We start from the raw sequence: 17,457 nt of genomic DNA on the forward strand, positions 1-17,457 counted from the left end.
AGAGAGTAAAGAAAAAGGGAGGTCTTTTCTCTTAGAAAAAGAAAAAAACTAGATCTGTAATCTCGGGAGAAAAAAGAGAAGTAATACATAGATCATCCTCGGCTTACGTCCGAGGAGTTTCCTTTGTCACTTTTGTTTATTATTTGCAAATATTGTAGCACTTTAGTCTGCTTGTAAAACTTCCAACATCCCTGAATTAGATTTCAAATCCACACTCTACAAATTTAATTGTTTAAGGCTTATTGGGCCTAAGCCCACGTTTATCTTTGGGTCCAGGTGCAATTGTGCACTTACAACCACCATATCTGTCTCATCTAACACTTGGTTTAGATGGCAGGGTACATTGATTCAATTCTCTTAAAATAAGGTATCAATGAAGTAAATTGATAGATTGGAAAGGAGACATTAAAAATGAGTTTAAAGTTTAAGGTGAAAAAAAAAAATATCCTTAAAAAATAAATATTAAATGATTTTTGCTTATTAAATACATGTTCATGGGTGTCGTAGAGAGTTGGTTGTTTATCAAAACTCGAGTCAGATTGTGGCCAAAACCAATATGAACAGTTGTGTGAAAGGTCTAATTGAGCAGTTGAGCTTGGTTCTAATTCAAACATGGAACAACCCAACCATGCATATCGATAACATTGTTTGTCTTAGGCCTTTTAACCTTTTACTTATAATCCCAGCCATTACATGAACTTTTTAGCTATAAACTAAAACCCTAGAAGGCTCGAATAGGCTCATCCAAAGTCCCATTACTGAATTTAACAATACCATGTGCTATATATGCACGCAAACATCAAGAAAACAAGAAATGCAACAATACGTACATTGCAAGAAAAAAGACATAACAACAAGTATTATTGCAAAAAAAAAAAAAAAGGATGTAATATATATACTATTACATCTCTAGGTTCTTTTTTGTTATAATAGTAACTTAAATTTATTACATCAATATGAGATTGTAGCAATAATTATTATGTTACATTGAAATGTGTTATTGTAATAAGTAACTCTTATTTTACACTGAGATATATTGTTGAAATAGGTAATCTATTATTTCACATCGAACTATATTGTTGTAATAAGTTAAATATTTATTTCACAACAAATTTTGTTAATTTAATAGAGGTGAGTAATTGAGTAGTAGGAAAATTTAGGAAATTGACGCTATTTTTTTCATTAACTTTCTCTCTCTCACCCATGTCTATCCTTTTTTTTTCTCATCTCAATATTTTTGTCTCACCCATACGTCTTCCTTTTTTTTCTCATCTCAATTTCCCACTTTCTCTCATCACATCTATCTTCCTATTTTTCTCATCTCAAATTCAACTCACACCCAGGCCTAACACTTTATTTTTTTTCATCTTAGTTTCCCTCTTTATCTCACCCACCTCCATCCCCTATTTTTTTTGCTTTTTTTTTTTAAAAAAAAAAAAAATCTCAAATTCTCTCTCTCTATCTCACGCCTACCTCTTTTTTTAAATCTTAGTTCCCCTCTTTATCTCACCCACTTCAATCTCCTTTTTTTTTTTTTTTTAAAATCTTAAATTTCTCTCTCTCTCTCTCACACGCCTACCTCTTTTTTTTTTTTCATCTTAGTATCCCTCCTTCTCTCACCCACATTTATCTCCACGTTTTTCTCATCTCAATTTCTCTCTCTCTCTCTCTCTACTAACTACAAAACTTATCTCTCAAATTTCCATCTCACTCTCATATCAACTAACTTTAAATTTTCTCTCTCAAATTTTAGTCTCTCTTAATTCACTCTCCTTGGAGAGACTCTTTCTCATTTTAAAGATTTTCTCTCTAACTTTTAGGAAATCTTAATTTTAATTTGATTTTTCATTGTTTAATTGCACAGTCTTCAAGTAGTATTGTTTTATATGTGTTTTTTTAGAATCAATGATGGTGTATATTGGTGTCATTGTGTTGTATATATGACGTTTTTCAACTTTATACTTATTTTCATATATATTTTTTCCAAAATAGGTGGTAAGTCAAAGAAATGGTCATGAAGCATGCTTGGATAACACCTTTGGAAAGAAACTTTTCTTTCATGTTGTATTGATTTTTGCATACTTTTTGAAACTGTGTGATTGAATGTAAACAAGTTGTGTATATATTTGTGTTTTTTGACATACGTATTGAAATGAAGTATTTCAAAATTTTCATCTATTATGCATATCTTTAATTTATTACTATAGTTTCTAGATATGGTTTTTGAATTGCAAAACAGGTTAAGGAAAAAATTATTATTTAAAAAATAATTTATTTATTTTAATATTTTTTAAATCAACCTATTGCAACGAGATTTTCAACTAAATCGTTGTAATATGTGGAATTTATTGCAACGAAAATTTAGTATTGCATAAACTTATTTCCGTGGAATTTATTATAACAGCTTACATCGACTTTTCTGTTGTTGCAATAACACCTATTATAACGACGTTAGTTGTTATTGCAACCAAGTTTTTCATTGTATTAAGTCTTTTTACTTGTAATGATGAAGGCACTTTTAGGCCTAAACTTAATAATTAATGATATTATGGTGGTCACTAGGTTTCCATGCTTTCCTCTTGCTCTACTATATGTGGACTTTCCTCTTTGACCTTCTCGTACATTGCATATAACAGCATGTGGTGTAGCCCCAAGACCAAAATCATAGTATTTGGAATCAAGGCAATTTAGACAAGAAAGAAGAAATTAAACTAAATTTAATGGTTGAAACTATCTAAAACAGTGATAGAATTTGCAAATGGAATTACTTACAATAATAAAAAGGTCATGACTAAACCAATCATATGCAAACCACAATCGGGCATTCAATGTGTGGAAAAATGGTACATAAAAGGGAATAGACTCCACACACCTAGTTCGAACCTATAAAAAAGTAAAGAAAGGGAAAATGCTTACACGTAGTTTTTTTTTTTTGAAAAATGAGAGTAATTAAATCTCGACTTCAAATGCTTGTCACTATGATAACACTCAGTTCATGCTTAAATTTAATATGTCAAATGGCTTCATACTTTCATTCGTTTACAGAAGAAAACCAGAAGAGGTATGCAAAACTTGATGACAAATTCAAATCATCTCCTCTGCTCAAGGAATACCTTGAGAAATCCAAGTTGAACAAAGTAAGGTTTGTTTCTGGTCTATCAATTTTAGCATTAAATTGAGTGTCAAACAACTTCTGACTTATACACCCAGGATTGTACAGCTTAGTAACTTGTTTTAGAATATCATAAATGTAAGGCAGGTAGTAAAATTTATTGAAGTTAATTACCTAAGAAAAAAGAATATTTAGTTGAAGGAGCAAGAATTAGGTTTGATTTCAGTTTCTGAGTTATGTATATAAGGGACTTACTCCATTCTCCAGCTACCTTTGGGAAAGTATGACTTTCCAACTGATTAATAGTGATCTATGTGTGTCTCTTGCACATAAAAGATGCTAATTTTCTTACCATTAAGTTTTAGCTCAAGTGGTATTTTCTGCCAGAATAGATGGACAGCGAGATCATGAGTTCAAGGGCTATATACGTAACTTGCTGATTGAAAAAATGCTGGGTACTTATTTCTGAAATTGGAGTTACCTTATTGGTGTCCAAATGTATAAGTATTCAGCCATGCACTATTCATCATTGGAATGATATTGTTCTCTTTGGGAATGACACATAGCCTCAGCCCTCAAGGTTTTAAAAGGCCTCATACCAATTAGAATCTAAGGCATTTCATTTTGAGGATAATATCATGCCTTGTATGGAATCGCATGGACCCTAATAGGCATGAGGCCTTTTAAAACCTTGAGGGATGGCTGTGTCACTTCCAAAGAGGACAATATCATGCCAATAGTAAGTTGAAGCGTGACATACTCATTGAGTTGGATGTCTCCTTTATTATTAAGTTTGAGAACTTCGATTGTAATGGACTCATTAAGGAAATTAATCGCCAAGAAATTCACGACAAGTACTGCTTACGTGGGGCAGAATGGGGTGTCGGAGATTGTTCAGCAGAGGGAATGTCACCTGAGGATAAAGAGAAGTTCATTTCAGCTTTGAAGCAGAAGGCTGGAGTGAAATAAAAGGAGCTTTAGATAATGGCTTCTTGGCTTAGCATCATGGGTAAATCTACCATGTAAGATCACATTTTGAACAGTTTCTTTCAACAGGGTATCATTTGTAGCCTTTCTTCTTCCGATTATTGTTTTGAATGTAATATGCATTAGCCAGGCATATGTTGTAACAGGGAGTTCAGTAGGTAATACAGTAGTCAATTGGTATATTCAATTGTTTCTTAGTACGATAGTAACTATAACTAGGGCAGCAAATGAGCCAAGCTATTTCTGAACATATCGAGCTTAACTCAAGAAAATTGTTTATGCAGAGAAAGCTCGGTCAATAACGAATAATTACAAAAAACACATAGTTAAGTACTGTAATTGATATGTTTGGGAAAATTTAAATGATGGTTTACTTGATTCGAGGTGACTAATCTCTACCGAAGAGAGAAAAGAGAACAGAATTTGGGTTGCAATACTTGTTGTTCTTAGTATTCACTGCCCACTGATTAAATACAGTGCTTCTCAACGATTTCAACAGACATAAGGATAAAACAAGCCTAAACGAAACCAAACTCATAGGGACCTTCCTAAAAATTAAGAAGTACTTTTATTTGATAAAGTCTTGAATAAAATTTTCAGATAAGAGCATAATTGTCCATCTTCTCTTTTGCTTGCTACGTCTGCGAGGTTAGAGAACTGACAGATTCAATGATGGGACCAAATATTTCATCAACTTTCTCACTCTCAGATCAGTTCAGATCTGCGTTGTTAACTGAGGTTCTGTTACGTGCATGCATGGATTACTTTTATATATATATATGGGAGAACCAGATAAGTGTAGAAGCAACAGACACAGAGTTCGTACGTGGGGGACTCAGAGTGGGATTAGTTGTTATCTTATCCCAAAATTTTTGTTTCAGTATTTGTTTGATAACTGTAGTTTGTATTTGTTTGTTGGTTGAGTTGTTATCATAGCCTACGTTGGGCTGAATACAAACCCTCTGACGGCTGTTACTAGAGGTGTTGGTGGTGCTGGCGAATGGTGTTGGTGGTGCCGGCGATCTTGATTGTTGGCCTTCTCCTAAGTCCTAATTAATGCATAAAATTAGGATTTATTAAGTAGATGTATATTTGACAAGTTTTTATTCGTTGGGAGTTTTTATTTTTTATTTTTTGATAGAATATTTGTGGAGAGTAGAGAATGGAACCGAAGATTTGACCTTAACTTGGTAATAGTTTACTCTCAGGGTTATCTATAGTTCTATACCATTCTTCTATTTACACTACTTATTTAAGTTAAACTTGAACTTATCTCAGAAAAGAAAATAATAATAATAATTTGAACAGTAATCAAAGTTGTATTTTTTATTGCCTTTTGTTAATGAATGTCCTAATAGCCAGGAATTTAATTCTTTTGTACCACTTTTTGTTTCATCAATCATAATTTTTCATGTTTGGGTCCAGTTACTAAGTGTCTTTAAGACATTAATTAAAAAAAAATTATTTTAGGAAAGTTAATATACCACTTTTATGAGAAATATAAAAAAAATTCAAAAAAATTAGATTTTTTTTTTTCTTTCTCATGAAAAGTATTTAAAATTATTTCCTTAACTAATGCTTGAAGGGCACCTTATAACAAAATTCACAATATTTTTATACATTTTTCAAAAAATAAAGTTGAATTGTACATATATCCAAAAAATGACACATAATTACAATGAATTTATGGGAGCAGGTCCATAAATCATTAACAAGTATATTTTTTCCTTTGAAAAATGTGCATCACTTACGGCTCATAATTGAGCTTATATAAATATTTAACCTATGTTCTTAGGGCATTTGTTAGTAAGATTATCAAATCTTGAAAATTAGGCCACAAGTTTTTTGGAAACTAATCAATATTTCTTTTTCTTTTCTTTTTTTAAAGCAAACTTCAACAATTTTATTTGTTTGTAATCTCTCCAATTGTTGTTTACATTAATTTTACTGGTTGTCAAAGAAAATCCTTAACCCTGGTTTAAATTAATTTTATCCCTCGTTTAACTCTAACTTCTTCTATCACTAATTTTGTTACCAGGACTAGTATCGAAAGGTCTTGTAGTTAAATTAGTACCTACTCATGCACAAAATGCTTGAGAATCTAGAAAAAAAGAGCTTGAGCTAAAAGTTAGCAACATCTGTGATTATCTCTATAAAAAATGATCTAGCAGATTCCACGGTTGGTTAGGGTTAAGAGTGTCCAACCTTGGTAACCTGGGACTCTAATAAATTATAAATAATAATTAATAGTATCATTGGTGGTTTTTACTTGATAAGTGATAGATTGGGGCTGTGGAGTTTTGGAGTTTCGGGTTTCCTCGACTATTATAAGTCTTCTCTGAAGCATACAATAATATGCATATAGATTATAACGAGGTGATTGGGGTTGGGTATGGTATGGACCAGTGTGGCCGATACTGTACCGGTACCGGCCGTACTGGCCGGTACATACCGTACCGGCCAGTGCACCGGTACCGGTACACTTCTATATTATACCGAAAAAAATACCAGCCGTACTGGTCGCATACCGGCCAATTTCGGGCAATACCGGCCGGTACCGCGCGTACCGGCCGATACAGAAAAAACTTTTTTTTTATTTTAATTTTTTAGTTTTGTAATTTTTAAATTTTTGTAAAGGCATAATGGTAACTTATTTATATTAACTTCTTAGTATTATTTGTTTTCTTAGTATGCAATGAACAACTAAGCTTTCTATTTTTTATATTGTGTTTTTTTTTCTTTTATTTGATACTAAAGTCTAAAACTATGAATAATTTTTTCTGAATTGAGGTAATGTTTTATAATAAACTTTTATATTTACTATAATATAAGTGAAATATTATATGTTTATAAACATGGTTCTAGAGATTTTGGTGTGTGTGTGTGTGTGTCTATATATATATATATATATATATATATATATATATATATATATATATATATATAATAACGGTAAACCCGAAACGGTACACCGGTATTGACCTATTTGAAATATATCGTACCTTGCCAAACCTACAAATTTCTCCAAGATTTATTGACTTCCTTAGTATGGACTATGGACTAATTGGAGAAAGGACCCAGCAAGGTAAAAGATTCTAGTAGGCCCGGGTAACTTTAAAGAATGGGCTTACAACGGTCCACAATCCAATGACTCAAAATTTAAATATAGGAGGTGGGCCCAAATATGGTCGAAGGAAAAATATATATCCAAGAAGCAAGTGAATAGCAGACACTCGGCGTTACAACTATCAGGCTTGCTTTGCATTTTGGGCTTGCCTTTTATCAAATTTCTAATTCTTCTAAAAGTTTAAAATCAGTAGAAAATAATGAATTTATTCATTTAATTAAATACTCATTATTTGAGCAAGCCTCTATTAAGGAGGGGCTCAACAAATGAAAATTTAAATAGAAGACAAGGTAACCCTATTAATCTAGTTATGAAGAGATGAGGAATTTAAATTAAGGAAAAGTTAATGGATGCCTAAGGACATTAGTTTAAACAGAATACTTTTAGAAACTTTTTATGGGAAAGGAAAAAAAACAATTGATTTTTTGACATTTTTAAAATTTTTTTCATTTGAATTAGTATTAAAACATTCGACCTATTAACAAATGCCTTAATCTCTATAACATTTTTTCAAAAAAAAAAAGAAAAAAAAGAAGCCTTAATCACCCATTGGCAATACTCATTTAATTACTTAATCTAACCCTATAAATTTTAAAGTACAATAACGTATATTCATATAATTTCCATTTTCATCGATCTGTTATCTGGCACTCAATTTCATTCTAGCTCACAAGAAACTCTGTAACCATTTCACCATGATAACTATTTCATAAATGGTAATGAAATCATGCAATCAACATATGTGGAAAAACTACATAACAAATATCATGAAAAAAATTGTGGTTGTGGACATGATCTATTAACAAATGCCTTAATCACCGTTAGCAAGACTCATTTAATTACTTAATCCAACCCTATAAATCTTAGAGTACAATAACATATATGCATATAATTCCCCTTTTTATCAACCTGTTACCTGACACTCAATTCCATTCCATCTCATACAAAACTCTGTAACCTGACACTCAATTCCATTCCATCCATACAAAACTCTGTAACTGTGTCACTATGGTAACTGTTTCATAAATAGTAATAAAATCATGCAATGAACATATGTGGAAAAACTACATAAATTATATAACGAAAAAATTTGTGGTTGTGGACATGATCCCACAATGCAGAGCTTTTCTTGAAACTCCTTATTAAAAAGGGGAAAAAATTATTTACAAATTTTACTTTGATTTTCTCCCGTTGTAGTAGATAGTCTAATAGGTGCTACCGTGCTAGCGTAAACCTACAAAGATTCATATAACAAAATCATGTCCAAATATTTATGATTTGTTCCCATTCATAAATCAAGAAAATTAAGCTTTAATTTATTAATTCTCTTTCTTCACTTTATTTTTTTAGCAACCAAATAGAATTTAACGAAAAGAAAAACAAGAGTTCAAGGGCATGCATGCATGTTGAATCTCTTTTACCTCTCTCGGGTTGTATTGCACTGCATTTACCCAATGTCGTTGACTCGTTGTCTACAAATGGTCATTCATCTTCAGGTGGCAATGGTGGAGCGGCAATAGAGATGAAGGCAAAGGCGGTAGCGGCTAGTATGACGGGTGCCTGACAGCTAAAGCGGATGCAAAGGCAGCAACGTATCTCATGTAGGGGTGGCTTAATGTATTTGAGGGCCTAAGGTGAAAACTGAAATTGAAGCCTCTTATATGTTTAAATATGATTTTAAAAAAAATTAAATATTACTTAAACTTTATTACCTTATTTTAGATGCAAAAATTACCACTAATCAATATGAACTACATAGATTTTTTTTTTTCTTACAAAGTCTATACACAAAAAATTTGATAACATTTTTCACACTTGTTGATGTGGCAGATTGACAGCGGTACGTAAAAAAATGATGTTAGCGATAGACTTAGATACAAACTAGTAAAAATTTGTCAACTCAACTTGTGAAAAATGTTATGATTTTTTGTGTATTGCTTTTTTTTTTTAATTAGTTGAGAAGTGCTACACTCATAATATTTTCACAACAAATCTTAGGTGTTAAGTTGTAATTGATTCTAATTTAAATTCATCATTGAAATTAATTTTTTGTCATTAATAATAGCCTGCAACAACCTACCACATAGAATTTATTGTGAAAGTGTTGTGAACGTTGCATTTCTCTCTCTCTCACTCTCTCTCTCTCTCTCTCTCTCTTCTTGTTTTTTATTTGATAAAAAATATTATTTTATTTATTGACTAATATTAGGACTTAATTAATACTATTATAATGAAAAAATAACACTATTGGTTAAAATTTGGGGGCATTTTTTCTACTTGGGGCCTTAGGCGACCCAAACATTTGCTTTTAGTATAGAGCCGACTATATATGTATGTACGGTTTATATATATGTGTGTGTGTGTGTGTGTGTACACATTACTGTTCATATATATATATATATATATATATATATATATATATATATATATATATGCAAGATGAGTGGTAGAGATTATGAAAATTTGACAACTAATTTTGATTGTTTCTATTGGCAAAATTTTAGTATGAAAACCAAATTAATTCTTTGTTTTTTATTTATATTAATGACATTAGTTGGTTTACACAATACACATATTTTAAATTATACAAGAATTTTTTTATTTTAAATTGCATACCAAATACTAGAAAACATTATCAAGCTCACTTTCAAGGTTGTTACCAAACAATAGAAAATAAAATAGTTTTTCAGAAAATCGTCATTGGAAATGAATTATTTTCCAGAAAACATTATTGCTAAAACAAACAAAGGGTAGGTGTGTTTTTTTCCCACTCTTAAAAAGGCTTCAAATATTAGAGTTATGCTAGTGTATTACAAGTTTTATTATATAGGTCCTATAAATGGATATGTCATCAATCACAATAATTATTCAATAATCATTTATTCTTTTATTGAATTTTGTTGAAATGACACCTCATTATCACATTAATTTGTAAGTTTTTTGTAGTAAAATTTGTATTAAGTTTAGTATTTTCTCCAAAAAAAAAAAAGAATTAATAGAAATAAAACCCAATCACCATTGAGTAAATAAAAAATGCTAAAGCTAATACAAATTTGTTTTACCAGTGCTTCTTTCCATTCACCACAGCTATGATCAATCAACTCTGCCACTACTGAATTGGGTGAAAGCAAAACTGGTGCGGATATATGTTGAGCTGCCTCGATGCTTCCGCAAGAGTAGGAAGGTCTTTTACCAAGGGAAGCCTTCACAAAATCACACATAGGGAAATATTTGACTTTGAGCACCCTACATATAGTAAAGAATTAGGATCCATTTGCAATCTACATCCCTACTTTGCTAAAAGCGCTAATTTAAAAGTTTTGAGATTCTTAAAAGTTAAAACTCGTTCCGCCATGTGACTTAGGTACACATTTTTTCTCAACTCAACCATGGCATTTTATTTTCACTTTGTTTTTGTCTTTACCAAAAATTCCTTACCATGCTTGTTAAATCATTATAAAAAGAATCTAGTATCTTAAAGCAACTCATGGTATAAGCTAGTACAACTTGAGCAACTGTTTTTATTAAAATTTTCTTCTCTTCATGGATGGACTCATGACTTGCATTTTTCTTTACATCATATCATACAATTATAGCCCACATTATTTATTTATTTTTGACGGGACCCACATTACTTCTTGATTTCATGAATTCAATATAAAGTCCCTATTTTCTTTACAACAGAAATTGGGCTCATAGCTTACCATTTTTCCTTACTTAATGGAATGAGATTGAAACCCAAATCTCGCCACTTCACGAAATGGGTCCAAAGCCCGAATCTTATTATTTTACGGAATCGTTTCAAAGCCTACATCATACATGAAGAAACAAGATTTGGGTCACAACATGCAACATTATGCGCATCACACAGTGGGCTTATGACACTTATTTCTCTCACCTCATAGTTTGGATTCAAAGGTTATAACTTTATTCATCAAGAAATCAAGGTTCAAGCCCATTGCATCTTTTTAATGGCTTCATAATGGGACTTTCCACTTAGTCTTAGAGCTCATATTGACACAAAATAAATCTTACAATTCCCATCTTTAAAAGTAAGAGTTTTGTATTTAACACATTATGAGTTCGGTATCTACAAGAATGGGGCTTTTACATATTGTATCTTTTTAGTTCTTCTTTGGCAAGTCACAAGTGTAGTCTCCTCAAACTCAAACTCAAACTCAACCTCAACCTCAACCTCAAGAGAGAACCAAACCTCATCTCCTTAATGAAGCTAATTAACAGGTGTATACTAGAAACTCCTAACCACCACATACTCTTGGTGCAATGGTCACTCCACAAATATAAGTGCTTGTAAGGTATGGGGCGCAAGGGCCGGGATTCAAGTCTCCAGGAGGGAGCTTCACACACATATACACTTAGATTAGGCTAAAGTAGAATTCTATCTTGTATAAATAAATAAATAAACTCCTAAAGCTGACATGTAAAATAGTGAGAGTGATAAATAGTCAACCAAGAACATCCTGGAAAATGCACGTATAAATTGTTGCAGCTAGCACAAAATCAATGAATTAATGAGAGACTTATAAACATTTTTGGCCCACAATATTTTGCTGTTTAGGCGTATCTTTGTAGGAGCCATCCCCATCTCAGAAATCCAATCATATATTCAGGAGATCCGAGACAGAGAGATTTGTCTTATTTTTTAGTTGGTTTTGTTTTGTTTTTTAGCTTCTTCTTTTGAGATTGTTTTAGTTGATTTGTTAGTGTGTGTTAGATATACAAAAGTGTTCTATTTTTGTGTTTTAGGTGTACATACAAATGCGAATTGCACAACCTTCTCCAAATGGTGCAACAGAAATTCTATTAATTTAAAATCTATTTGAACTTCCCCCATTATTCTTCAAAAAAGAACTCACCTCCTTGTCCTTAAAATGCACTTCTTGGGCATACTTGGAGAATTTGTATGTCATGCTAATTCGTTGATACCCACATTTTGAGCTTTTTACAAGGCTTGCAAATACAATAATGATAATCCCTGTGTCCTATATTGTAGTGATATGCTTTTGTTTTTGAATTGTCCCAAAATAAATAAAAACTAAGACTAAATAACAAATTAGGGAAGCATATAAAAAAAATTTAACTTCAAAAAGTAAAATCAAAATTATTCTAAGGTTATTTAATCTAAAACTTTACAAAAATGTGGGATTTTTTAATTTCCTATTTAATATATAAAACGATTTTATTAAAATTTGTTCCACATATATAATATATATAAACAAAAAGAAGCCATTTTAGGAAGATTACTATATTTTAGGTCTTAACCTTCTTATTAATAATTACGTCATTTAATGTTTGAGCTTAATTATGTTATATTAACCACTCACTTTTGTAATTATTATCCTATGTGAGACTTTATCATTTAAGTAACCACACCACTCATAACTCACGTGGACATTCCAGCATTTTCTTTACAGCCAATAAGATGAAAAAGAATACAAACTCTATGTTTGGACTTTCAACTTTAGTTGGGAAAAAAAAACCGGATAGGAGAATAAAAGAAAATTGCAATAAAAATTAATATATTATAAAAAGTTAACAGAAATATTTTATTTTTCTTTGGCTTAAACAACTAGAAAAATACTAGTTAATTTCCGTTTGTCTAATGCTTTTTTTTTTTCACGTTTTCAATTTATGTACAATTTTTCAGTTTTTATTATTATTTAGATATAACAATAATTTGATTCAATTCAATTGGTTTTTTAAGTTCAATAAACCAATAAAAATAAAAACCACCCAAACACTGTGGTAGTGGGTGCAATTACCCTCTCTCCTGTCAGTTTTTTTTTTAATTATTATTAATTTTTAATTTTTTTTTCTCTCACTCTTTTAATTTAATGGTTAAGATTGAATTTTTTTTCAGCTCTTAATCTTTGAGAGTTGTTGCATCAAGTGCAATACCCTACTCTCATCCTTGAAGTAAACATAGCTAATCACATACAGGATTCTTACCATTCCTGTAATTTCCTAATACAAAAAATCTATTACCACAATCTTATGCGACACAACTTTGATGTAGCAAACTATGAGTAGTGATGAGAAAAATATTGAATTCATATAAAAGTGATAGACAATTAACCACACCATTCATGTAAATCGACAGGCAATTAGTCATACTTTACCACATCAAATAGTTGTTAAAAAAGTTGCGATAATTGTTGTAGTCATGGTTATCAAAATTCCAATTTGGATCTTACGATCCTACAATTTTATGATCTCACTAGCCCAAAATGATCCGAATCTTTTAAAGATTTTTGCGATCGTTCAAAATTAGTAGGATAGTACAATTCTGACGATCTCAAACGATTATAGTTTCTTGTAATCTTCTTTAACTTGATAGAATGCTCAGTTGGACCCAAATGAAAAATAACATCTCAATAAACCAAATTTTGCTACTCTAATGTAGAGAGATAGAGTGTTAGCTGGACCAAAATGAAAAATAACATCTCAATAGTGTCACGTTTTGAGGTTTTTGATCCCCTTAAAATGATGCTTACAAATGAATGCAAATTTTTGGTTTTTTTTTTTATTAATGTATAATTTATGTGATTATTTAAGATACCAATATGTTTTTTTTATCAAATAATGTAGGATCTTACGATCCACGATTCGATCCTACGAACCATGATTCCACCTACCTCTCACGATCCTACGTAACCAGTGGCGAAGCTAGGATTTTAGTCTAGAGGGGGCAAAATCAAAAGACGATATTAAAAGTGAAATTTATCTAAAAAAACATTAATAAAAAATAATAACAAAATAAATAAACAATTGTAAGCAAATATGAATATATTTCATATTATTAAAATAAATAAACAAAAACAACCAATTCATAGCTACTAAAAAATTTACAAACTGATGGAGTAAAAATATGATTAGTGTTACTTAAAAAATATAATGAATAAACGTTTGAAATTATTTTTTGTGATCGGTGACATGCCAATTTGTAAGACATAAGTAGTAAAATTTGTAATATCTCTAGCATCATTCAAAGATAAAATGTTGTAAAAATTATCATAAATGGTAAAAATAGTGTAAATAATTATATAAAATATAAAATAATAAAAATAGTGAAAAGGGTGGTTTAGTCACTTTCAAGTTTCAACAAGTAGAAGTCTTTTTTTTCCCCTCCATGTGACTACTAATACAAAAAAAAAAAAAAAAAAAAAAAAAAAAAAAAAAAAAAAAAAAACAAAGGAGTCAGAGGGGGCAGGTGCCCCCTTCGCCCCCCTCTGGCTCTGCCAGTGTACGTAACATCCCGATTTTGACAACCTTAGTTATAGTTCTAAAATTTATGATGTTGATAAAATCTTCCCATTCTATAATTTTGAAAAATTATTGCATAGTCCAAGAATATGCAGAAAAGTGAACTCCATAATAGATAGAACCCATCCTCTATGTGAAAGTCTCATGTTTCGCTAAACTGAATTCCTTTGTTTAATTTATTAATAAAATGATCAAATAAACTTCCTTATCTTTAGGAAGAGTTAGCCGACTATTGATTTTACTTTATTCTTAGCTAGCTAATTTTTTATTATTACTAGCTAAATTTCATATTATGTGTGGTGCAACTTATTATTAGTTTTTTTTTTCCAATATTTCAATAATAATTCTTGCCAAAAATATTGTATTTTAACCTGTTGGCACCTCATAATGTTTTCTAAAAGAGTCATCCAAGGTTTAAATCTCACCCCTAACTATTGGTGTATAAAAAAAATATTTCAATAATTTTCCTTGTAAAAAATTGCAATCTTTAGTTATTTTTATAAACCAAATAGAAAAATACTAAGAATAGTCTAGTAATTTGATCATACTCTATGTATATATGTATGTTGTATGTATGTATGTATGTATGTATAATTTGAAAATTTCATGATATAGTGGTTAATATAAATAGGCATGTTTCATGCCCACTACAAACATTCGTCAATTTTTTTTTTTTACACTCTTGATTTTGTATTACTAAATTTATTTTATTTTTCCTTTTTGTTACATTGTTTCAATTGTTGTAAAAACAACTAAATTTGAGTAAGAGTAACATATTTCAAATAAATTGTTTCTCGCATAATTTTTTTTTTAAATCAACTGTTTCTTATATAAATCTTAGAAGAATGATATCAAAATTACATTATGCTTAAAATAATTAATATAACAAATAAATGTATTTATTCTATTAGTAATCTTTCTAACTACATAGAATAAATACTATAATGTATTTTAGTGAATTTACAAATATTTAAATTTTTATGGTTTTTATGTCAATTGTTGTCAAAGCAACTAAAAATAAGGAAAAATGTCATATTCTAAATTATTATTATTATTATTATTATTATTATTATTATTATTCCAGCTAAAAATATTATCTTATATAGAGTTCATAAAAATAATCATATAAATTCATTTAATATAAATAACCAATGCACAACTATAGGTAATTAATATATGCATTTACTCTATTGGCTGATTTAATAAACTAATACTTTAGGATTCAATTCCTACCTGCATAAAAAACCGATTAGTGTCTTAGTCTAATGATAATGAGCTATCATTAGAAGCGCATGCCACTGATTGAAACTCCCTAAAAAATAATATAATGCTTTAATATAAATACAAACTTTGTTGAAGTAGAAGCCTAATTAAAGAGAATCTCCTTCCTCAAAAAAAAAAAAAAAAAAAAAAAAAAATATATATATATATATATATATATATATATATATATATATATATATATATATATATAACAAAGAATCGTGGAGAAGGTTAAAACTGAATTGACTGAGAAATCAAGGAAGATTTCGTGCAAATTCAACTTAGAGAGTATTGAATCTAAATTGACTGAGAAATCAAGAAAGATTTCGTACAAATTCAACTCAGAGAAAACAAAATTTTGACCTAGAATCAAAGGAATTCTGATCAAGAATCAAAAGAAATATGAAGAAGAAAGCAAGAGTTGAAACTGGGATAATAGCAATGAAAAACTGAACTTGCTGAGCCAGTCAGCTCTGATACCATGTCAAAGATTCAAGATTTGGATATGGAGGTCATAATCGAGAGAGAGAGAGAGAGAGAGAGAGAGAGAGAGAGAGAGAGAGAGAGAGAGAGAGAGAGAGAGAGAGAGAGAGAGAGAGAGAGAGATTGTGTTTGTGAAATGCTTGAATGAATATAATTACACTGAGCTCTGAGTTTATATACACTAATAGAGTGGGAAAAAGTTAACAAACTCTCTAACTAAATAACAATTAATCCGAAATCAATCATGAATTAACACCTATCACTATTAACCAACTTATTAAACACAACTAAACTACAAGCAACTTTACAAGTATTTACACTAAATGACTGTAGTTTATGCAGCACTTGATTCTACAGTTTAAGCCTCTCTCTTCACCTTATACATTACTTCTTCAAGCTATAGATCACCTTCACAGCACAGCATAGCTCCTCACATTTCAATAGAAATCATGCAATCATTAATCTTTCTTGAACACATATCTTTAATTAGTTGAAGTTTTGATGAACCCTTAGTTGATTGACAACTATTGTAGCATCAATTATGAATTATCTCATCTATGAGTCAAAAAAAATAAGGGAAAAAACCACTTTATATGATTATTTAAATTATTGGCTATGGTCTCTAAGATGTTGATCCGCGTTCTAAATACATTATACATATTAGGGCTGTTCACAGGTTGGGCCGGGTCGGGCTTGTGCCCAACCCGGACTTGACCCGAATGATTCAGGTGAAGGAAAATATGACCTGAAACTGACCCAGATGATCTGGTCGGATTTTTTGGTTTGCGTCTCATTAGTTTCGGGTTATTGGGTCGATCTCGAGTTTTATCAACAAGGCTGACATTTGGCCAAATCCAGCGAGATCTGGCCAAAATCTAGCCGGATCCGTCAAGATCGGACTGAAATTTGGCTGGATCTGTCGAGATTTGACCTAGATTTCGTCTAATAATGGTGAGATCTCACTGGATTTCGAAGGATCTGGACCAGATCTTGATGGATCTCGATGAGATCTCGTCGATTTTGGTCCGGAAGGCTTAATAATTCATCGGAAAGGTTAAAGCTTTCGGTTCGGGTCGGGTTTCACGGGTTTTGAAATGAAAATTCAACAATGGACCCATTGGGGTCAAGTTAGAGAGTTCGGAACCCGCGTCTAACCGCTGGAGTCGTCAGATCGGGTGGCTGTCAGTCGAACGTGGGCGGG

Source organism: Castanea sativa, chromosome 3 (genome assembly GCF_040712315.1).
Source record: "Castanea sativa cultivar Marrone di Chiusa Pesio chromosome 3, ASM4071231v1".
Taxonomy (NCBI): Eukaryota; Viridiplantae; Streptophyta; class Magnoliopsida; order Fagales; family Fagaceae; genus Castanea; species Castanea sativa.